General features: G+C 32.3%; 1 protein-coding gene across 2 annotated transcripts in view; it reads left to right on the top strand.

The window, feature by feature from the left end:
* The first annotated feature begins 455 nt into the window (after positions 1 to 455).
* The window catches only part of LOC110445100 (homeobox protein mab-5-like), a 75,453-nt gene continuing 50,396 nt past the window's right edge, over positions 456 to 25,512 (top strand). The window contains exons 1-2 of one of the 2 annotated variants that reach the window (XM_021489493.1): positions 456 to 474; positions 1,765 to 1,802. The gene's annotated coding sequence lies outside the window, so the exon portion shown is untranslated. Of the gene's footprint in view, positions 475 to 1,764; positions 1,803 to 14,139; positions 15,130 to 25,512 lie in introns of those variants that run through there. The other variant, XM_021489494.1, reaches the window with a different exon arrangement.

The following is a 25,512-nucleotide window of genomic DNA, read 5'->3' as shown; positions in this document are numbered from 1 at the left end:
AATAACTGTTAAAAGAATATTTTCCGGTAAAAACTCCCGGAACCGGTTTCGCTCCAGTGCTTAGTTTTACCAATGTAGAACAATCCGTCGATGGTGTATAGCCACAGGCTTGACGATATCATCGTTGCCATAGGGACTGGTCAAGTTTTATGATAGCTGAGACCTTTGAGGGATAAAGTCATTAAACTTGGTATTTACGTGCGGCCTTATATATGGTAAAGGCTATTGATTGAAATGATAAATTATGTATCTGGTCATTCTGTCCTTGATATTAAACTTTCATAATTAGAACCATTTAAGGGTCCAGTGTACTCTCGTATTGAACACCGTAACAACATAATGTGTCTGTGCCTGAACTATATATAATGGGGAATGTATTATACAAATTCCATTACAACGCACAGAACAAGAATGGCTTAGTTTTACCTGCTATCATCTACTTTGCCATCGTATATAGTAAATTATGCAAATCAGGTAAATTATAGCGCTTTATTGTATCGAACACTATTTTCATTGAAGCAAAAATTGATAGCAAAGGTATATGTACAGAAGTTAAGTGAAACAGTTGTATGTTTGTATAAACGATTCATTGTCAACAGATGTATACAGTAGAAACAATGCTTGGTTTGGCATAGGCGTGTCTGTTATTCTTGTCGCTTACTCAGTTCAAACTTTGAGGACATGACATTATCTGAAATTTGCATAGATGCATATGTAATCTTTTCCGCTAGACACAAACATTCTGGAACTCATGGTCTTAATTTTCGTGTACACTTTATTTGTCTCCATGTGCATTTTTCCTTTGTTCATGTGAATCAATTTTGAGTTTGAGTTATGGTTTTTTTACCCTTCGTTATCCTCTCTCACATCTTATAGTTTAGCTTCCATTTGTCATTTCGTCATTTCAAACACACACATTTTAATACTTGACAAATGCTGTATGCATTTTTATAACAAATGATTATGCATTACCGAACTCGATTATCTATCTACACATAGCATGTAAGGCTGCCGATATAGTTAATACGATCGATATGCATTTTTCTATTTTATAATTCGTTTGAAAGTAAATTATTCGTTGAATCGTTTTTGATCACTGGACAGGCAAAAGGAGCCAGCACGATATATTTATTTCATAACGATAACTAGCGATCGTCATTAGTCACAAATGACTTTCAATATTCATAGAAAAATATCAAATATTGAACATGATTCGTTTGAGTTTTAGCTAATCAATCTATGGCCACACTAGTATCTGTCAGATTGACACTCTGTCGGTTCGAACTTACCTAATCTTAAAACGTTTTTGATTGAAAATCTTCCCTTCATCTTAACTTGTTACTGTTAAATAGTTTTTATTATTGGTTTCCAGCTTGTGGGTATTAAATACAAAGATAAGATGAAACCCCATGTGTGGTGCCTTTCAGCACGTACAAGCAATCAATTCCTCAGCTAGCTGCCAAATAACCTCTAATCTCTGTTACCATATGAATGGGAATAAATAATGAAACATGTTATACAGTTAAATAAAATGGAAGCGTCCGAATTTCAATGAATGCTATTTTTTTTAGTAATCGTACTTTTTCCGTGCGATATCTAATGCACGATTTCGTCAATTTCATGAATGAGAATATAACAGACAAAACATTTACATCTGTTTAAAACTAAGTACTCTGTTATTCTTAAGTCCAAACTATAATTGATAAAGTACTAATAAGCATGGGGAGGACATGTTGTTTATAAGATCATTTTTTTATCTTTCAGATTTTGGAATAAAACTGTGCAGAGCTCGGACGTTATTTGTAAGTATTATCAATGCATGTTTGCTCCAACTGTATAGCTATTGTCACATCAACTTTAAAGATTGGCATTGCACATTATTTTGTTTTATTTAACAAACTAGTTATTACTTTCCAAATACACTATTTCTATATAAACAGTTCATGAAATTATAGGCAAATCCAAACATTGGAAACCCATCTACATTTGGTGTAATAAACACTAATCGACAGTTATCTGTGCTGTTGATAAATTATTTCTCATATAAGTGAATTATCAAACGGAGATGAACAACAAAGCTAGTAGTGCTGGGGGTTGTATTGATCACGTTTATTCCAAGATTCTTGTGAACGTGAGAAATTATCTCGCGTTTTTTTCGCTGTTCATATTGGTAATTATTGGTTAAACTAGCTCTGTGCATGTGAACAGTTGTTCACATACTGTTTCAGTTAAGACGTTATAAAGATAAATACAGAATTTAGATTTGAACATTGTATATCAATTAGTTTCTAAGTCAGTTAGGACGTCGATTCACACCAGCCTCACGCACGTCACAATAATTCATATAAGCATTTTTTTTTTATTTGAGATACGATGAACTCAATACATGCAATGATGTCTTACTAAAAAATAAACCAAGCCTGATCTATAGCATATCAATAGAATGAATGAAAATAAAACTGTTATATATGTATACATTCGTTTATGCATTCCAATGCATATATATATATTAAGAGTCAAATGATAATTCATTTAAGCGAGTCTCTGGTGGGCTAAACCCAAATATCGTGACTCGAATTAAGGATGTTTCTGATCACAACAATTATTTGTGAATATGTGAAAAATTCAGTTTCTACCTGTGTAACTCTGGTAATCCACAGTTCATCCAGAGTTGCCCTGTATCTCTTGTATAAATTGTCATCTTAATATATTTTAGATGTCAGTTATGTCATTGTGTTACATATTATGACGTCAAAATAGGCCTTAGAACACTGGGTAATACTCATATATATGGTATGAATAGAATCACTGAAAACTATGGTAATAATGTAATTAAAGCGTAATAAGGTCAATATGCTAGCATATTAAAATACGATAAATAGTTTATTTAATTTGGTCACAATAGTACTAATTAAAATAAATATCCTGAAACATACATGAGGGTAATATCCGCCAATGTAGAAATTTAACATGTGCCTTCAAATATTCTTTCTTCGATGATTAAGAAATGTAATTCATCTGTTTGGAATAATGCAACATTTGGTTCAGTTTAGCATTGCTACACTGATGCAAACCCATGCAACTCGTGGATAAAGTCCTAATTGAAAGAAAGAGTACATCTGTAATTTTACAAACCACACATTTATAAAATAAAGGTATATACATCTTTCGGATCGCGATCGTAACCTTTGCTGTGAAAAGATGACCTGATTAATTTGTGTTAAAATGTAACTTTGATGTACAATGTACACAACTAATTTTTTCGTTGAAAACTCTTTGGCCTGTATGATAACGATATACATATTACTTATTTCTGGGAATCCTATTATGCAATGAATCATGAAGTATTTATTTTAGCATGAATGTCACTTTTGCGTTTGCTCCTAAATACCAAACAGCATCGGGAGCAAATGAGTTTGGTTTATTCATGGGAGATGAAGAACGTTGAAGATGACGTGTATTCCTTTGTGTGTCTAGGGGTGCAATGTTATAAACCTAATAATGTATTACCTACAATGTGACGTACTAACTGTAACCATGACCGCTAAATTGTTTCGTATGCTACAGCAGCGTAATCCTCATAAACCAAGGGTTCTCGGGGAATGAAAGCAAAACTACACACACAAATTGTGTCGCAGTTTGCCCTGTTGTCTGATGACTCCGAGCTACACAGACGTAGTAGGAGGCACATGGGTCTATGGCATAATGATTTTAATAAACCAGTGTCCTCCATGATATCCGCTTGTCAAGAAGCTAATCTATTTCTGAAAATTTCACAACACGCCTGTGTTTATGAGTGGAAGGTGTGTTTAAGTGTATATCATTTTTTAAATTCGTCGATCAAAACGTGTTGGATCTTTAATTAAAACATTAATGGTGTTAGATGGTACTCGTAAACTCGTTAAATCCCCCTTGGATATAGATAGCGGTCTATCCGTGTTGGTAAGACCATATTTCTTATGTTTCGTTCCTTTGTGACTCGGGATAACTGATTATGATAGAAGAAAACTAGAACACTTTGTTATTTGTCAACTAAGCCATTATCGTGTAGATACATAGTTTCTTCAATTAGCCTTTACCGGGTTTTGGCGAACACAAGAATGTTGTGCGTTATTTCACATATCTGTGTTAAAAATAGTTATGTGAGTGGTGTGTTCACGCCATCACATGGACTCTTTGTACAAAACACCACCCTGGGCACATAGTCAGTACCACACACGAATGAGTGACGTCATCAACAAACCCCAGGTTACATAGACCCAGCAGTCCTGAGATTATCCTCAATTGAACACTTCTCATAATTGTCTTTGATTCCTGGATATTCTTGAGAGGTTAGTCTTTGACCATTGAACAAATTGAAGAACCTTGTTTATATAAGCAATCAAATAATGTTTATAGTGGATGTTTATATCATCATAGGCGATTTTCTCAATGTGTGATCGTACTGGATCGCCCAAAACCAAAAGCAATTTTGAGTATCATATCGCCTAATAGAAATGCGTTATCATTTTCATAAATGGGTCCTCTCGGTCGCAAGTGAGTGGGTTTTTGACAGTGAGGGGTGAGTTACGAGAGTTTGGGGTGGGCTGCTATGCTGGAATAACCCGAAGCAGACATATATTGTACTATAGCGCTGTAGGTTTGTAATGGAAAAGGTACGTCGTATGGTGGCAATAAAGTAGTGCGAGCTTAGGAGCTCTACCGAGGAGCACTCCAGCATGGCTCCATGGCAAAGAACCCGAGGCCAAGTCGTTCAGGGTCTGATTAGGTTCACACTCTTTGATATTTCATTTTTATCAACCGCACAGGTTAATGTATACAACGACACGTATATACATATATATGTATATGTCCAGTGTTTCATATTGTACGAGAAACGACCTTTAAGTACATTGATAAACGTGACACAGAGTTGGTAATTATCGTCTATAATTATAAAGTTAATTTTGGCTATCTACTAACAAATAAACGTTGCTTTGGTAGGCGTTACGCTTGTTATAGTAAAAACACTAGTTCGGCTTTAGATTATTAAAGATGATGTGACACTCTATGTATGCAAAACACTATCTTTTAGGCTTTCAGAGACATTATTTTTTTCAGTAATCATTGAATACGCTATCTATATTATGCTTCACCAGACATTGCTACAATATAGAAATATTACTAGATAACTTTGTCAATCAGGCAATGGACAAAATATATATCCAAACATATTATTCTCTTACAATTACTTTGACACAGTTTTTGTAGATGTTGAAAAAGATTCTTGTAGAAAATCCATCAATCAACTCTGACTGCAATATATTGTTCGTTGATGAATTGATAAGGAACTAAATGCGACCGGGATATACACAAGTTAGCACTCGTCTATCAGAAGGTAGAGATGAAACAAGTATGATAAGTAATGTCTACCGTTACTGCTCCCAATGTAACAACTAATGATATGAACCAAACGTCTTGTTGTGAGTCTGCTATACTCGTCAGTTACGTCAGGACATTGTATCATTAACGTTTTGATTTAAGAACATGGATGCGTCTAATGCAAGTGATAACATAACATTTTACTAAAAAGCAATATTCCACTTGTTCACCTAGTTGTGTCTCAATGTGAACCGGTACAACAAGATGTCTTTTAGTGAACTGCGCTCAAAAATTTCATTTTTTGATAATGCAATCATCGCGAGGTTCATTTTGAATATGTCGCCGTCTATACATGTCTGTTTCTACTGGCATGTATGTGATGTTGTCATCATATTTTCCCCTTTTGTATTTGTCTGTAACAATTGGTTCTGCGCTATACATAAAAGGGCTTCAGTTTGTGTAGGCTGAGCGGGCGATATATACATATATGTTACAGGGCATTATTTTAAGACAGCATTTATCGCGTCATCACTTGGCGAATTTAGAACGTTTGTCTCTCTTCAATCATATAAATTCGTTTGTGAAAAAAGGAACCGTCTTCTCGCAAAAGACACACACTGCACAACATAAGTAGGCGCACACTGATATGGTATAGGTTTGGCGGGACATTTGTTCATCCATTTTTGTTGTCATCTCGTCTACAGTTCTTACTTTCGAAACATTTCATATCTAGTTTCAAAGAGTAAAAAACGAAAATTATCTCTTAAAAACATCAGATTTATGTTGACTTCTTTCACCAGACCTACATCTTCAGCTCTGTTGAATGAATCATCATGTATATGGACGCCTAACCAGCGTTATGTCACAATTACATACAGTGGCCTATCTATTACCTACATGAAAACTATGTAATATTGGACAGTGCTTTCCTTGTGCCCTTAGTATATATGTTAACAAGGAACATGATGGTCCTGCTGCGTAATGAACATAATTAAGGGTTCTATTATTTATGGTAGGTAGTTATAATTAAGCATTGACGGTTTTGATAAAAGTGTCTGAAAGGGATTATTGCTTAACGATTTAGGATTATTAATTGTGTTATGCGTTATATATCAATAAACCAGATTACTAAGAAGGTAATATGACGTCTATCGAATACACATACCACTTCGATGAAGTATCATAACGACAATGCCCTAACATCATAACGGAACAACCGTTGGTGACCGATATCCTTAACCGGGTTTGACAGAAGACATCGCTTTCAACGTGTGCTACTTAAGCACTTTATAATTTCCGGTTCCATCCTTTACTCGGAATTATTGCTTGAATATCATGTAATCTTTTCTTGGATTTGGTAACACTTTGGTTGCTGTGTTTTTTGCTTTGTTACGAATTGGAGTTCAAATTTCGTCTATGTGTGTTGACACACTCTCTCTCTATATATATTGTTTTCTATGTCAATTGGACAAACTTGAGTTCAGATTAAGATTGAAATCAATGCAACATCAACAACAAATCACAGTTGAATGATACTATAAGAACAAGAAAGGATTTTGTCAAAATACGTTTTGTGATTGAAAATAAATTAATTAGATTAGGACCAATATTTCAAAATTATCCCCCATTTGAAAGTCTGATTTTGTAATATGTATTTATTGAATGAAATCAATCATGTAGATACTTTTGTAAATATCTTTGAAGTACATAACTAAATATTTATCTACACAATATATTTTATGTTACACATGCATCTACTAGTTCGTTGAATTGGAATGACATATCCTATAGGAATGCTTCTTTAACCTAATCATTAAGATTTCGATGAATGACAACATGTTTAAACGTGCTTGGTCTGGAAACCTGTCATTTATCTATATCCCCTTGTAACCATTTTGTATATCTTGTCGTGATATATGCAAAAATGCTTTAATTTATATTCCTGTCGTGTTTATTTAAAAATAGCAAAATAATTACAGTTATACTCATTAATCATGAGTATGTATCCAATGATAACATATTCCTTTGAATATTTAGCACAAAATCGTAATGATCACTTGTATAAAATTGAGCAACATGTTCCTTATCCTTCTTCAATATTTGTTAAGGATAAGTTTTTTTTATATATCAAAATATTATTTATAAGGACTTGAATGCACTATATCAAGGATACAAGCTTTAGTTAACGGGAAATATTTTGCTATCTTTTCTCATTTTGTTTGATGGCGAAAATAGAACATCTGACATGGAAAGCACATAAACTTAAAGCATGAATTGCAATAAACCTGAGTCTCCTTTGACCTAATATACAGTAAATAAGCTTTAATCATGAGAGATAATGTCATAATATGATATAAAACCATTATGACGACCATACATTTTGTACAGCGTAGATTGAATCATTTCTGGTAGAACACCCCAGTAATTAATAAGAAATGAACGGGACGCATTTACCTAGTTTACTCTAATACATAGAACATGCTTTGAAGAAGATATGCAACTGTATGTGGTATGGCAACTCCATGGTGTGAGGCTACTACTGAGGAAAGATAGTCGATCGATCGTATAATTATAATAGTCACAGACATATAACCATTTCCCGTTAAGTAGGCAAAGGCGAAAATATCAATCTGATGAAAAGAAACTGAATTTCTGGTGGTCTTATGAGGTCAACCTTCTTTTTACTAAAAGGACAAAACATATCCTAGATTTATAAACTTAAAATTACGCAAATCAAAAAAGGGTTTGAGTTTATATAGTCAAACATTGAGAGCCAAAGTATATAGATTATAATCAAAACAATTATGAAACAAATGTTATCAACATATATCAATCCCTCTTGTTGGCCAGAATGTTAGAGCTTAGGAGGTCATAATATTGCATGCAAACGGAGTACTCGGAAAAATGCACTGAAACTATAGATATTCTACTTTATGCTAAACAATTGACTAATGTTTTTATTCACATTTTCTAATTCAGACTAGAACTTGCTACTGATTGTATAGTTAAGACCGCAAAGGTGTTATACATCAACCCTGTTTCATGCTAGAAAGCCGTCTGTAGTAGCTAGGCTACTCATGCTCTGCCCTTTTAGTTCACGGACCGTAATCCCCTCTCATGTGTCCATTCTACACCCTCACAATATGTCCGTAATTAGTGATCATTGTCCATCGGATGGTCACTTCAAAACCTGTCGGACACTTGCCGATTTAGCGGTCAGCGGTGTCCACTGTTTGTGCCAGTCATAATAACAATTTTATGACCTTTTCAATCCGCAAGTATGAGCAGCTTTGATCAGCGATCGACAGGTTTGGAACTTGGACGTAGTAATGAAGTCTTTGTCCACCGTTTTTATGGCGTTTCATGCTTATTATCTTTACTGCCATGGAGGCATAGGAATAGGTTATTTGAACTGCAAACGACTCCGATTTAGTACGGTTTTACAGTTATTTTAGTATTTCAGAATTAATAAATCTGTGCAGAAGGGAATCTAAGATTTCCAAATCTTACTTTTCCAGATAGCATGCGTGTGAAGCCATCTGAAACAGAAAGCTCGCACAAATACGAAAAGGGCATGGACATCGCGCCGGAATCAACAGTGTCATAAAATGCGAATAAAGTTCTCGAGATGTACAAATTGGATTTCATTAAAGCTTTCAATACCCTCTAATTTGAATTTTTCGAACAGTGAGAAGAAAATTAATGATAATTTGGATTTCGCGCTTCGTTGTGAACTCAGTTATATGGAGCGTTAGTTTTGCATGCCAAGCGGCCGGTTGTGGAATGGAGTGAAGCGATACATGAGAACAAGAATAGGCACATTTTTCAACATTTCTTAATTTTTATATTAAAATCTGATTATTTTGTTTTTGCGAAATACTGACACCAAATTGAAGCACATGTCAAAATGTAAAACGCCACTAGCACCCACCAATAAACTCAATTTAACAATACTTTATTTACTAATTTGGCAAACAACATGATATTTTAAATTATACGTTTTATAATAACCGTCTCCCTGTTGACTGCTGATAAATGATGGTCAATACGAAAGAATGTTCTAATTTATAGAGCAGGATAATGTTTGGAAAGAATAATATTCAACTATTTTGTTTTGTTCAGTCAAAATCGAAAATGTTAGTGTTTCACTCCAGTTAGGATGTCATGCTTTGCATATGTAATGATGCGATTATTGTCGAATTATTTTCTTAACAATTCTTCATATATAAATGAAAATAATAAGCGAAAATACATTGTATTCCTTTTTATCATTCATCATGATGGATAATTAATGTATATATATATATAATTATTTCCTGTGGCAAGGCGTAGATAATCGTGAAGAAATACTTCCAGCTACATTTTGTAAGTAATGTATGTCGGATTATTATAATGGGTTCATATTTTTACTTTCGATTTTATGAATAATTTTTGGTTTATACCGTTTAAAGGTTCCTTGCTTTAATAGATATCTTCGTCAAAACGTCACAATTTAAGAAATAGTCTGACATTGATGCAAGCAACAACAATAATGCTAAATAACAACTCTGCGACAATAACGTTCGCACTTAGAGGATTGCATGTTAACTTTAAAAGGCTTTATGATAACCTGCCCAACACGCTATTTGATTGAGAGATGACACACAATTTATATGTTACATACAGCCTTCCATCCATCTTAATTAGTATTTATTGATTGATAAATGAGTCAAAATCACAAAGTTGAAGAAAATCAAGTACCCGGAAATTAAAATGAATTTAGCATAGATTGGTAAATTAGTCTACTCGTGAGAGAAATAATGTACGCTAATTAATGTAATTTATGATATAAAATAAGAAAATTATAAATTTTAAAGAAACATCATGAGCGTTCTCTTAAAACATTCCCACTTCAAAATGTATATGTATTATTAACATATATTTAACGACTTCACTTTTGCCTCAAATTGAAAATAAACGCGTTAATTAGTTCTACTAAATAAGACTGCTTAGGTCTTTAAAAGTTAGCTATAAGATGATTATAAAAAAAATGTTCGTATGTTTGAAAAGCATTTTGATGCAGTGGAAATATGTGTTATATATGAAATTTATAAATGCAATCATCTTATCATTAATTATAATCATAACAAAATTTGAAATCAAATGAATATATCTTTGTACAATTACACAATAACTTGTGTGTGTTATTTTCATCCGTCAAATGCATACTTTTCTCTTATTTGTTTATATAAATGTATTGTTATGTGTGAGTGTGTGTGTATTTATAATGGGAAGCTAACAACCTCATTCTGTAAAAATCAGCTGGAAGATGATTACTAAAACACAAATTCAGCTTCATGCAAGATCAATCCGTTACAAAATAAAACCCCAGTGTAAAATCAATTCATCTGCAAAGCTGATGAATGTGAATAAAAATACAATATCCACAAAAACGACACACACGCATTAAACTATTTTTATATCTATCAATTTATAAATGTATTGCATATTTACGTACCAACCTACCAAGTATACCTAAAAGCAATTCATTTACAAAATTATGTCATGTTAAGAAAATACATTTTGTACTAAATTTTTATTAATAGCTATTGATTTTTATTAGCAATTCATACCCTGTAAATTGAATTGTCTTGTAAAGATTCCCGTCGTCATTATTGAAACATATCATTGGTTCCGTTATAAGTTTGAAACAAAAAAAAATGGTTTCTAATATTCATATTTCAGTACAGTGTTGCGTTTTCCGTTTTATTTAGGTAATGTATTTAATATAACAGTGAACGTGGCTCCCGTCGACAAATGTAGATATTATATCGATCAACGAGGCTATATAAATTCCTACTGCTGCTCCTTAGTATTTCTCGTACACTTGGTATTGTTTCCAACTGAAATGAATAACGAGTATGTTAGTGCACACGTATACCGTAATACATTATAATATACCGAAGACAAAAAGAAAGTATTCTTAATTTTGCATTTAAATGCATATCAAGGTTATTTAAAGTAGGGGCATTATTTAATCGCTGATTATATTTCACACTTTTAAAACCTAATTCTCTTTATGCGATGACAAGTTATTGTCATTTCTCTCCACCTTCGTTGACGTTTATACATTTTAAGATGAATCTTAGTATTCGTGCTATCTCCATAACGCTATATCAATCATTGGAAAGTTACTTAAGCGGAATAATTAACCATCCCCCGAGTGTATTCCCTGTTAAATGTTATGGTTTAAGCTGTTATAAATGCGCCCTATTTGATATTTTATTTATATATTTCCTCGGCGTGGTAAATACATATTTGTAAACGAAAAATAGATATGAAGCATATAATTTTATGTAACAAGAAGAAAATGTGTAATGCATATATTAATTTTGTTTTATATTGATTTGCTCGTTGGTCATTAAGCACATACACATGTAGTGATAAAGAGACATTTCTCTGTTGCAATGTCTTTGTTTACGATCGTAGGTCCCTCAGTTAGTGAAATACTCATCAACATATCTGTTTCAATTCGAATCTCATTAATTGTAATTCTATTAAAGTATACATGCAGCCTTGCACAGTGTTATGCTAGCTGTTGACTTTTGTTAATGAGTTAAGAAAGATTTTCTGGCGATAAAAAGACTTCGAATACGTGTTTATATGCCTCAGTTTATGGTTCATTTAAAACCGGGATATCTTCTGGTCAGTGCAAGAGTCTGGCATGGGGAGTTCACAGAGTTTGAGAAGGAGGAACCGGAGTAAACACATGAAACAAGTTTGTACTAGTCATCAGCACTATCGGTTTACAGAACGTAGCTACCTAGTAATTTTTTGTCAGTCGACCTGATTTTTTTCCATAAAAACACTACGACTAACAATACATTAAGAAACAAATAACTATTTTTACGATATTTCTTAATGTAACAGCAGTGTGTGTTACGACTTTAAATTATATTTTAAATAAATGTGTTAGAAAAATGTAAAAGAGTTTAAGTATACGTAAGTTCAAGTGCATTATTGATATTTTTTTTATTTAGATGTCAAATTAGCAAACGTGCTTAATATAAATCAACCATTTGCATTTGTATACCTTCATAAACTGCCAACTGCATTATTCTTATGCTTGATTACCGAATGATAATGTGTAGGATAGCCGCTTGGAATTTCGGAGGGTGCGGTGTTATTTACATCAGTAACTATAATTTTACGTTTTAAAACCTGTGTAATTTTCTTTACTGGTTCAACTAAATATATCATAATTTATACTTTTGCTATCCTGGATCAAGCAGTTTTGCAAATAGAGTGATGCACTTCAGTATTTGAATTTTGTTGTTTATTTAACTGATCCAGTTTTTATATCCCACTAACATAACGTTAGTGTTTTGAGATTTCATCAAATATGTTATCTTACAGTTGGCATATAGCCTATGTTACAGAAAATATCTCATCTTTCAATGATATACTAAACGTACGTTTCTTTCCACTACTATCACCACTTATATAATAAGCTTTGGGTCAGAGTTGAGCGACGGTAACATGGTTGTGAGATCACAAACGTCAACATACGGGGACACCTTAGGATGTTTTCCCAACACATTTGAAATAAATAGCATAAACAAAACTAAATCCACCTAAACAAAGTGTCAGCACGCCTCATGTGATTGACGCAGAATTATTAAAAGATGCCTTTACTTGAATATTTATTAAACTCCAACACAATATAAAGTACTGATAAGCTATATATCGACAATGATCAATTACATTTCATTAATAATATATCAACATTTGCGGAAGGAAAATGCATCTGTATTGATTAGAAAGGAAATTAAATTGAAATTATTGTTTTTGTAAATATATTTACACAACAAATCACTTTCATTGAAAAACAGTTTAACCGACATCTGCAAACAGAAAATATCAGAATAATGTATTGCAGAAGTATGTAACTGAATAACTTATAAAACCGCGCAGAGTAGAAAATGAACAATGCATTCATAAACTGATATAACACAACATTCACAATGAAATCAAATATATTTTTTCGGTTAAACTACCTTTTGATATTTTTTCGAACTTAAAAAACGTTTCCCAAGCAAACCCGGACATTCATCAAACCTACCATTTATTGCGTAAGCAAATGTATTTAGAATTTTGGTATAGATCTATTTTAAAGTTAAATAATAACTTCTTCTCATGGTTAAATAGCGTTATATGATGGTAAATATGGATAAATTTATCCTTCTTTTTCAAACCATGGTCAGATAATCGTAAGTAGCAATATGGGAATGAATGTATGCTTATTTGGTTATATGGTTCCCGTAATTTTCAAATCTCAATATACCTGAAATATCTATTTGGTTTATATTTAATTGTCTGTAATGTACATTCGTTAATTTTTTACAGAATGTTCACATTGATCACTTATCAAATACATGAACAGAAAAATGTTATTTATCAGAAATGCCACAACGAAAATACTCTCTAACAAAACAATTTTTGCTATAACAAAGTTCACAGACACTAGTACAAAGAACAAAGAGAAATACAAAATGACTTATGGTTCGTAATTTATTACAAATGTAATGCGTACCACCAGCGCTGTTCACCACATCACTTAGTTTCGTATCTTAATAAATGTATAAGTTAAATATATTTACGATGTCGCATTACTATTATGATCGGCAAAGGGACATTTACAATGTAAATATATTTTGCTAACTGACATTGAAAAGATATAGCAATTGATTTAAAATAATATTGAGTTAATTATGAAAATAGAAATAATTTAACAAACTTATGACACTTTTAGTCTTTCTATACATGAATTGACATCAATTAATTATAATTAAATAGGTAAATTGAACAGAATTACTTAAATAATCTGTTCATAGAGAACAAAATAAATTTTGTTAGCGTTCAAAGGCAAAATTATTTCGTTTCCAAAATCCCAATAAATAACCTACCTTCTTTTTCCCACCATGTTGAAACATTTTTATTTCTCATTTAACCCGATAATAATAGCCCTCCTCCTGGCTTTTTGTAGTTTAACGACATAACATCGGACCGGTGCTACGGTAAAGAAATGACAAAAGTGGTAACAGGTATTAGTTCAAGTATACTCATTGTTCAAACAACAACCTAGTGATTTCGTCCTGAAAAAAGATAATCTAAATAGAAAATTATACACTTTGGACCAAGTATCAAAATGTTTCGGTAGTGCATAGGATTAAACGACTGGATGCAACCCATCTGGGGCATCAGGATGCAGGTGCAGTGAGGGATGAGTAAAACGGGTATGTTTCCTCCCTATATCAACTCAACAGCACGACTGATCAACCCTCGTATGAATACATTGGCTGCATCAAGGGATCTATTTCTTGAGGCGGAGTGTGAGGTTTTTTCACTCACTCATCCTCTTCCTGTCGATATACCGTTTCCCTGCGATACAACACAACGATTTCTTTTAAACATCTTTTACTAACACATCATTGATTTATGTCGTATTCATATGAATAGACAAAATGTATCGAGATAAATGGAAATAGGTTATACTATAATGTTTCCGATTAACAACATTTCTCGATCACAAATAAACAACATTAAAACTCAAAGGGGAGGTAGAGCTGTAAGCAGACACACACAGGCCGACTGTTCCTCGTAAATCACCTCTCCAATCCTTGCTATATCGGAGGAAACGTTCCGAGGATGTCAGTTAACACACAGACATAGTGATGACCGATACACAGGATTAAAAGATTGGCCACTCCATGCACTGACCTCTTTCAGGTATGTTTTCTCATCAATGTATTTTGTATAAGCTCACAAAACATGATGCACCATACTAATAGCGCATCAGAATGTGTATCCCGTGTTTTTCGTCTTCGTTATTCCAGAACAGACAATAGAAATATAAAGTTCCTGGAACTTCCTTCGAAATTGTGGCCACGTCTCGTGTGTAGAAGAGAGAAAATGAGATTGAACAATGCATTAAAAAGCAGTAGTTTACGGTAGAGACATTTTATGTATTTTGTACCCTTCAAAATTACTGTAGGCCCATTAAAGAAGAGAGGGCGGGCTTAGGTTTACGACGCAAGATGGAGGGTAGTTATAAAATGTTAAAACGACCTCAGGTCACCAGGCAGTACAGATTTAAAACAATTTGACATGTATCATCTGATTTTTCGTTTATGGGACTAGATATGACCATTTAATGTTCGATATTATCCAAGCCAGACATCCCATCGAATGGGTCGCCATTACACCAAGTATCAGCAAACTGCATGAATTTGTGGTTCACAAGTCCATTGTTTACAAACACCTTCAACCAGTAAACAATACAATTTATTTTAAATGTTTATTTTTTATCATTTATCAATTTTATAAAACAAATACCTTTGAATACTTTTATGTTTATGTCAAATAAATGATTTACATGGGTAGCACATTTGTTTGTTTTCATATCATAAACAGTATTAAGATTATACATGTTGCTTTTCTTTTAAATTTGCTTTTGATATTTAATTAAACAAAATCGAGCATGAATCTTTGTGTACAAACAGTCTACATTTATAAGGCTTAAATGTGTTGGCTTAAACCTAGACAGACTTTTTACCGAATAAGATTCTGATATAGAATATTAAAGACATGAATTGAACCAACATTAAAATGGCCTCTCAGTAAATTTAGAATAACATTCATTCACATTAAAGTTATAAATAGGTATAAATATTTATTTTTTAAGTATATAAATTAACCAAAATAACCTTACAATCAAAAGCATTTGTTTTTTAAGTAATTCAATTCCAAACACAAATAAATATCCAATGGTGTGACTAAATATTAATTATTAACATTAGTTTGCAGAAAGTAGCTAAATCAGATTAATATTTTTGGCCTTTACATTGATTTTAAAATTATAGACGAATATAATTAAATGTTTTTCATATACCTAAACAATGTATTTTTAGTTTTCAAAGTTTGTGTGTGTGTATTTTGTGAGACCTACAACAGGTGACGACGTCCATAGGACTATTACTATTCAGTATCTAAGCCTAGGGCAACACAAGTGTAAATGTCTTTTCTAATGGAATTTACGAGCACCATAGGTGGCAATAGAACCGGCGGGCTGGAAAGAAAGTCAACGAATCAAAGAAAATAAATTCAACCTAAGTCTAGAGACTGAAAAACACTACCTCCCAAATATTTACATAGATTCATTAAACCACGTGTGGTCATGGATGGGTCTGATTTCGAACCGTATTATGTACATGTATCACAATTGAAATTAAATGATATTTTCCAATTATATTCTGTTACAAACTATGAAATCATATGTCACAAATATAACATAAAATTGTGATATTAAACATTATTTTAGAGAATAACGTTTATTTGTAATAACACGATATTAATGATTTATTCGAGAGAGAGAAAATGTATATATATATGTATAACATATAAGGTTGTCTCAAAACTATTGCAAGGATGTTTACTATATAATATTATCTCTTAGAATAAAATTTATATACGTAGTAATTGTATTAAGATGTGTAAAATGTGTTTAGCATATGAATATATCATAATGAAACCATAATAAATTAGCAAATCATTTTAAGATAAAACTGTTTCTATTCATGGAATGCTTGTAAAGTTCAAATGTCAAATGTTCAAATGTTTTATTTCAAGTAAAGAAATGGTTACGATGGGACATTTCAAATGCATTCATTGGATAATTATTTTAGAAATATACAATGTAGGTAAACAGCTACAGAATTTTACAATAACTAGTATATCAAAACATAAATTGTAACATTACATTTTGATCAGATAAACATTTTTACATTTCACCGTATGCATTATAAAGTTTATCTAGTTCAGTATCGATCTATTTGCCAATAATGTATAAAGAGATTTACTAAGACCACAGCTGTATTTCAATGTATTGATTGACTGCCCTCTCGATTAACGTTCTACGATTTCCTCATGGGTGTCCCAATTACGCAGATGTGCTAATCTACGCATAATTTATGAATAACATTTTCAAATGTGTTATAAAATAATATTGTGTTACTGCACTATCGTTATGCTGATAGAAAATATAAGACAAACATCATGACAAATATATTATGTTATGATAGTTATTTTTATAAAACCAACATAAACCTAAATAACAATGATAAAAATGCATGTGGTGGAATTTATGGTTTTCAATTAAGAAGTATAGAAATTCAAAATATATTTTGATGTAGATTACTGACATTTCTTATAGTTTTCAATCTTGTAACAAAATAAGGCAATATATGTATGCAAAATGAAAACATCATTTTTAGTTTGGGAATTAAATAAAACCCATAATAAAAAAATCATAATATTAACAGCACTGAAAGGATACAAACGTTCGACTTAAGCCAGATCTTTGACTTAAAATCAAAAGAATTTCGGAGCTCGGCAGGTATCTGGTTTTCTTTGTAATTCACAACATATCACTCATGCGCAGTGGACTGAAACGTAAACATAGATGGTGAATTCAAATGTACTATATATAGATTAAAATACATTCTAAAGTTAGAGGGAGGGTAAGGGTTATGATGTGTGCATGTATCTCCTGATAGTATCTTCGATATCAAGTCTACCATTTACACAAGCCCTAAAACACATGTTGTAGTTTTTTGTTGTTATTCTTACAATACAAAACAAGCTCATACCCAAAAGTTTAAACGTGGATATTGTAAAATCTTAACATAAACATTATTTTCAAAATAGTTCTGTGTCAATTTATTATACGCCTAATGTGGCATAACAACATTAATAAAAAACATAATTGTATTAGTTTTAAGCAGTACAGAGTGTATGTATATGTAAATCAAAGAAAATGACAAATTGAAAAATGAGAAATAGTTGGTTTGAAATCGTGTTGTTTTTATTTTATGTAGGAAATGGAGTCGTCTAGTTAATATAATGATGTTCCTCATGTTGCATTACTTGTGATTATTATGAATTACTCTTCATGAAACGCAATGTTTTTGACAAACTATATCATGATATTTAATTTAGAAAGTGTAACATGAATCAGTCAATCTAGCACCTGAAGTCGTGTATCATATACATATAACTAGCTTATAATTAAACACTAGAACTTCAAGGAGTCTTGTTTTTTTAAATTTTAAATTAGTTCTCCTTGTTGACAACAAACCAGATACTGTGTGAGCAATTAAGAAAAAGAAAAACGGTAGAATGATGTAGCTTTACATTTTTGTCTAATTATTTTCCAACATTAAGTCTGCAAGTAACCATTTAAACGAACATTACTATTTTTGAATATTATTTATTTAATCTGTTTCATCAGTTTAAACGTTATTTTGTTTAATTTTATTTTGTTTCTAGTAGAAAGTAGAAGGAAAATATACAAGTGTCTTTTATACGGAATTAAAATGGCATTGTGTTTTTTGTAAAAATATTTGTTTATTGTTGATTGCGTGAAGATTTCTGATCAAAAACCAGTTTCGTGGAATTGGAAATACCAGAATGTTATATTTTTTATGGATTGATATTTAACTATAAAACATTTATGGAAGTTTCAAAACAGTTTTAATTTTAGTAAGTCTAGATATTTTCTTTTGGTTAAATATCGAGGTAAAACATCAAGTCCTTAATATAATTGAGTTGAAGCAATGCACAAATCTGTCAGTTAAATCATTGTAAAACATACCGAACAAAATACCTACAACAATGATTAAAGGAATTAGACAAATTTATATAATATGTTAAGTAGTCTTCTGGACTTCTAATACTGCCCTGCTGTTTTGTTTTGTTTTTATTGAAACGAGTAGAACATGCTAGTAACTTACATGTTTACATGGAATGATAACTATAAAGGTAATTGCTTCATATAGTATCGTCTTGACAATAACGAATGGTAATAGTTTACACAACAAAGTGTCGACTAGAAAAATAAAATAAATTGGACAAATGGCTTGTTTTAAATAGAAACATTATAAAGATAATGTATTTGTTTAACTGGTGTGTACATGATTAATTAAACACACACCAGTACACTCCAAATTCGATTATGCAAGTGTCCGTGCAAAAAGATTTGTGTGTTTACAAGATTATCTATAGTAACTCTCAACAGTATTGAGGCCATCTCTTTTAATGATTTGTTTCTGTAGCATTTAGCACTTGTGCTGTATTGATCTGCTTAATGTGATAACTAAAAAGGTCAGAAGCATGCTGTTTATTTAATTAAGGTAAATTTCCATAACACTCTTCAAACACAAACTAAAGATGTAATGCTTTATACTTCTTTGTGAAGGAACAACAGAAAATAAGCCTGTTTTAACTGCTGTGTGGGCTATAACCATATCAAAAGATATCTGCTAATGAATGTGTTCAGTGTAGGGATATTGAAACCTAACAAATCTGATTCCATGATTCTGTGCTTCATCCTTCAGGAAACTATAAATAAATAGCAACGTCAGAAAGATGTATTGGAATGTACCGTTAAATGACATTACAAGTCTGCACACACACATATATATATATGGCAGATACATATTTTTTTGTTTGTCGTTTGTTTTCATTTTTCCATAAATCCTTTTTTTCGTCTGGTCTTTGATGATGTTTTATGCCTTATAAAATACAGACGACGTTCCATATCAAAAGTTGGAAAATATTTTTGCATATATTTAAGTCTTTGATGTATAAATATTTACATTATAATACCTAGACAGTATTCATGTAATTCATGTCTTCCAATATATGTTGTATTTGAACGGCATATTACACAAAATTAATTCACGTGTTTCAACAGTTAACGAATTTCATACCGTTATGTCAGGACTTTGACATATTTATGGCAGAATTCCAATACCACAAATTTGATTTAAAAAACCGTTTGAAAACAAAAAAATAATATTTATTTTGTTGCATTGTATATGGTACATCAGTTTGTATTGTTATCAATATCATAAATTTAAGAGCCTGAAACATATATGGAAGACCAATATTTGTGTTAGGCATTAAGCATAGTTGTATCACAATAAACCCATCATTTACCATTGTATTAAAACTCCAATCCCTGCTTTTGGTTCATTGAGGAATGGATGTAAATATAATTCTGTAGATATATGCCGTTAGACATTATATCAATCAAAATAACCAATTTTTGTTTGACAGGATGGTCGACATCCTATATCCTGGTAACTGATTAAACGTTTGATATAGATTAGATATCAAAAAAGTAAATGTATGCAAATGCATTAACAAAAGGTAAAAACCTATTCTAACATTAAGGGAAGAAGCACTATCTTCCACCACAAATACGTCATTTTTACCTACATTTGGACTATGATAGTGATAAATTTGCAATTTAAATTCAATAGAAGTTTATTAAATACATTGAACTAGGGTTTAATTTCATTCAATACATTTTATATTTAAAATGCATCACTTAAAATGAGTGAACAGAAATTGAAAAAAATGTCAATATTTCTTTTTCATTTTTCTTCAAGAAAAAATGTTAATTGAACATCAACACAAAAATGTAAAAAATCGAAATAAACGGTGTATTGTAATAAAAGTATATCACCATCGACTTGGGAAGTCCTCCGCTATAACTCTCGTAGAGCCGCTTCAGTCTGTGTATAAGGAGATTGTAACGCATTATCTGAATCATACACTGTATGGTATAAATCATTTCTTTGTGTCAATGAAGCAGGGTGGCTGGAGCCTCACCTGAGCAAAAACGGGATTATTTTGATTGCGAAATTCGTTTTCCACCGTAAAATTTAGTCTGTCGTTATGATATTCTACATTATTGATTCTTTGCACACTATACCAGCATTGAGTAAAGCGTTTAAGCGATTTAAAAGTGATATGCGTGAGTCGTCTATAAATGTCATTTTTTCTTTATATTGTGTATATAAGCAGATTTGGAAGCAAGGTTAGTTCTAAAAATCGATTTTAATTTCATGAATCTGTAATAGAAAACTATTGAACCCAATAAAAGTACAATGTATCTAACTCTTTAATTCACTTACCTCAACATTCACAAAACTCTTTAATTCACTTACCTCAACATTCACATAACTCTTTAAATAACGACTGGCATTCCAAATAGTTTTCTTCTAAGAATCTTTTAAATGTTGATCTTTTCTTAAACCCATCCTTTGCCATACAAAAAATCCCTGGTGACGTTAAATATAACATGCATTAATGGTGTATTATTATAAGCAGTTACAAGAAAACTGGAATATTTTTTTTGATTTGTCCTAGTGAGAGAGATGTTCTTTTGACAATAACACCTGACTTCAGTACCTATACGAAACGTCCTTCTGTATGTAACAGTGAATATAAATGTATCGTTGTTGTGACAAAGGACCCCACATGGGGGTATGGGAGTACAATGTCATAAACAACGACGTGTCCCGGCGGTCTGATACAATCGTACAGGATAGTGAAAGGTAGCATCACTGTAACGTTGGCGGGACAGTTTGCAAAGACACTGATACACTATAGATGTAAAAACAGTTCACTGAATATACAATTTATTCCAATTATATACACAATAACGAAATATAATTTTAATCATATTTCCTGTTAATTTGTGTAAAATTTAACATTAAATATCACTAATTGGATGTAAAGGTGTGTCGAGTTTTACATTTGACACCGTTGTAATTTAAATACGTGTTTTTTAAAGTTTCTGTTTTTGTTGTACTAAAGTGGAACTAGTTTCTTATTGGTTAACTAATAACGAATATAGTTAAGGGGAGCGGTGTCATTTAGTTCATCAGACGTCTCCAGGAATATGGAATAAAAAATTAAATATATTGAATAGATGTCTTTCGATATGTTGATCAGATTCCGTGACACATAAAACACTACTGTATGGAATCACACAGTTTCCCATTGAATCCAATGTATTACAGATATCCTATCATATATTTTGATCCAATTTGCTTATTTATGAAACGTTAACTTATGTATTGAACCTACGAAAACAAATTCATTTAATTTAAACTTTGATACTCAGAGTCGCATTTTGCATGAATAGTCAGATATCATTTTTGTCATTTAAATTATATCTCTCTGGCTATATTGATTCGTGGTGGCAGTTAGAAAAAAACGCGATTTGCTTTTTTAGCCTATAGTATCGCCTCGTGTTTCTCAACTGACTCACTTTATAATCGATAGTCCTATAAAGGTACTGGAGCATGACGGGTTTTTCATCTAATAAAATCAAAGTGTAGTTCATGTTAATGTTGACAGAGGGCTCCAAACGTTCAAATCCGCCATAAGGAGATTCTCCCTGTAGGCTTGTGGGGGTAAAGTTTACCACGTGGGTGGGTCAATTGACAGAATGTATTTGTTGTCATATTAAACCGTTCACAAAGCCATAGACACGGCTTTGGTCACTCAGTCTTTGACCAAACGATACAATCTAATCCCAATGGACGATTGGATATTAGAAGTAATAGGATTGGTAATAGCACTATATCAATTAGTTTGGCACTATCGTTATACTTTACTCAGTAACATCCTACTCGAAAGTATCGTTTTAAAATTTGCATAAAACAATGTTTTAAAAATCTGGATCATGCTAAATTAGATTTTGGTCATTTTTGTTTTGCTATTTATCCCTTTGTCAAACTATGACAGCCATAAGCCTTTAATATTCTTTAATAGATCTTAAACAAACAAATTAAGTGTTTAAGCATGTTTGATGTATCATCTAATGAGTTTTAAAGAATTAATAAGAAAATGACTGCTTACAGTCTAATATCTACATTAGCTTATCTAGCTTGTCAACATGTTCCTTTATAGAAGCCAACGGCTTCTAACAACATCAACCAATCATGTGTAAGCGATTTGCACGCAACACTAACCAAAACATGTTTTAAATGTTGGTAGCATATGCTATTTTCAACGCTTGATTAGTTAAATATAACTGGAACGAAACTCGATATCTTTTTAACATATTTGGTATTTTCCTAACTATCACCTAAGGATGAACTTAAGATTTATGACATTTAAAACTGGTCTGTTTTGTATATACAGACACAATAGCTCATCGGATACGGCTACTGTATTTGACGAAGGGGAGGTTAAATAAGAGATACTATCGGGTACATATGGTGTCCGCTTTATTATACCGACCTGTAATTTATACTAACCCATACAAAAAGGTGTAGCAACACAAATTGTGGAGTGTGACAAGGCAAGGAAATATGTCCAGGATTTTTCGTGGATTGGAATTGGGAGGGGGAACTATCCATCAATTGGAAGTCAGACGATACCCTTATGGTGGGGTCGACAGGCAGAAAGGGATACACAAAGTCCATAGTTATGATAGGCCTGAAGTAGCGACTCCCTTTCTATACCCATATGGTTATCGTTAGGGGGGAAATGATATATTTCACTTCTTAAAATGTGTTTTCGTTTCAAATCGGTATCAATTTCCCTTGCGGATTTTTTGTTTTCATTTTTTCAACCAAAACGTCATGTAACAAAACACAAGACATTTATTTAAGATGTGATAAATCATACATATTTAAATGAAGTAAGGTCAATTTGGAAGTTCATAAAACCAAGACCCTATAACACTTACCGGGGCATTAGCCAAAGTACTTCTTAATGACAAATTACGGTTTTATTGTTAACATTTTGTACACTTAGACGATGCGCCAAGGTAGCAATAACACAGTAGGGGAGAAGGGTATCAGTGATATGACACATACACTCAATTAAACAACTTAAGTAATATGCAAACAAGAAACATATTTAAAAATTAACTTATTGGTGATATCTCAGGCTACACTTTATACCTTTTATCTTCTATGAACTATTGATTACAAAACATCAAATAGAAAAGTAGATGAATAACATAAGATTAAAAAAAAAAAACAATTCGTATTCAGTTATTTTTACAATGCATGAATATATATGTTTTATATATATATATATAAACAAAAGACAAGACTTCCCTCTCGCTTTCCTCTCTTTAGAGGTTCATCGGGAGAACTCTGATGAACCTCTTAAGAGGAGAAAGCGCTAGGGAAGTGGAAGAAACTCTTGTCTTTTGTTTTTGTTATATTTAACCATCACAAGGACTTTACTTTTTTTTCTGAGCATATATATATATGAATATGTGTGTGTGTGTGTGTGTGTGTGTGTGTGTGTGTGTGTGTGTGTGTGTGTGTGTGTGTGTGTGTGTGTGTGTGTGTGACATAAAGCGAGATATAAGTTACACCTTTGCTGAAAACAACTTACACAGCATTAGTACTTCTAGATCATATTGCAGTATTCAGATAATCAGACCTCGTACTCGAAGGTCAATTCATTACTTAAACAGTATGCGATTCTATAACACTATGACATAAGTGACTAGATGTTATACAGCTTCCGTCTAATATCTCAATACCAAACTCTGAGTAAGGTACATCTGCCATCTGTATTACAAATATAATTTGAAAGAATTGTCGCATATTAAATTAAATATGTGTGTAGTGTTAGAGTCATATTACTAAAGTTAAAAAAGGAAACAAGTGAAAACGCGGTTTTTATTCTCATTTAAATTTGTTCACTGATATCAAAAAGTTGACCTTCATTTTCCCAGATATCCTTTAAATAATATTCATGAACGATAACTCTTCTTTATCACAGTTTTGGAATCAACAATAGTGTTTTGGTCGTGATAAATTATCTTAATATCAAATTACAAAATTAAGTCCACTGTTGAAAAAGGGACGACCCTGTGTAAGCAAGACAGAGCAGCACGCTGCTAACGTTACACGTAATTACTGGCCGCCTCGCCATTCTATCCCCGACTTCACACGTTCGCTGAATGAACTAATGCCTAACCCGAGCTGAGTAGAAGATGGCCACCCAGATAAGAGTTGTTCGCAGTGTCGTAAATATCGAGTATTGCAAAGCGTTTGTGCGAGAAACTAAATGACAGAAACGGATGTAGGACAGGTATGCTGATGTATGTGTCAATTAGCCTAGACTTCCGTCGGCTTGTGTTTACCCTTATTGTAGTGCCCGTATGTGACGTTTACGTGGCCGACACACGCCTAGAAGTCATACCACACTAATGACTTAAGTACTTGATTGGTAAAAATTAACACAGACAAAGTTCTCATTTCTAAAAGATCATCATCACTGTTTTCT

Source organism: Mizuhopecten yessoensis, unplaced genomic scaffold, assembly GCF_002113885.1.
Source record: "Mizuhopecten yessoensis strain PY_sf001 unplaced genomic scaffold, ASM211388v2 scaffold2711.2, whole genome shotgun sequence".
NCBI classification, from domain to species: Eukaryota; Metazoa; Mollusca; class Bivalvia; order Pectinida; family Pectinidae; genus Mizuhopecten; species Mizuhopecten yessoensis.
Note: the sequence above shows the minus strand (reverse complement) of the source record. Positions and strands in the feature narration are given on the sequence as shown.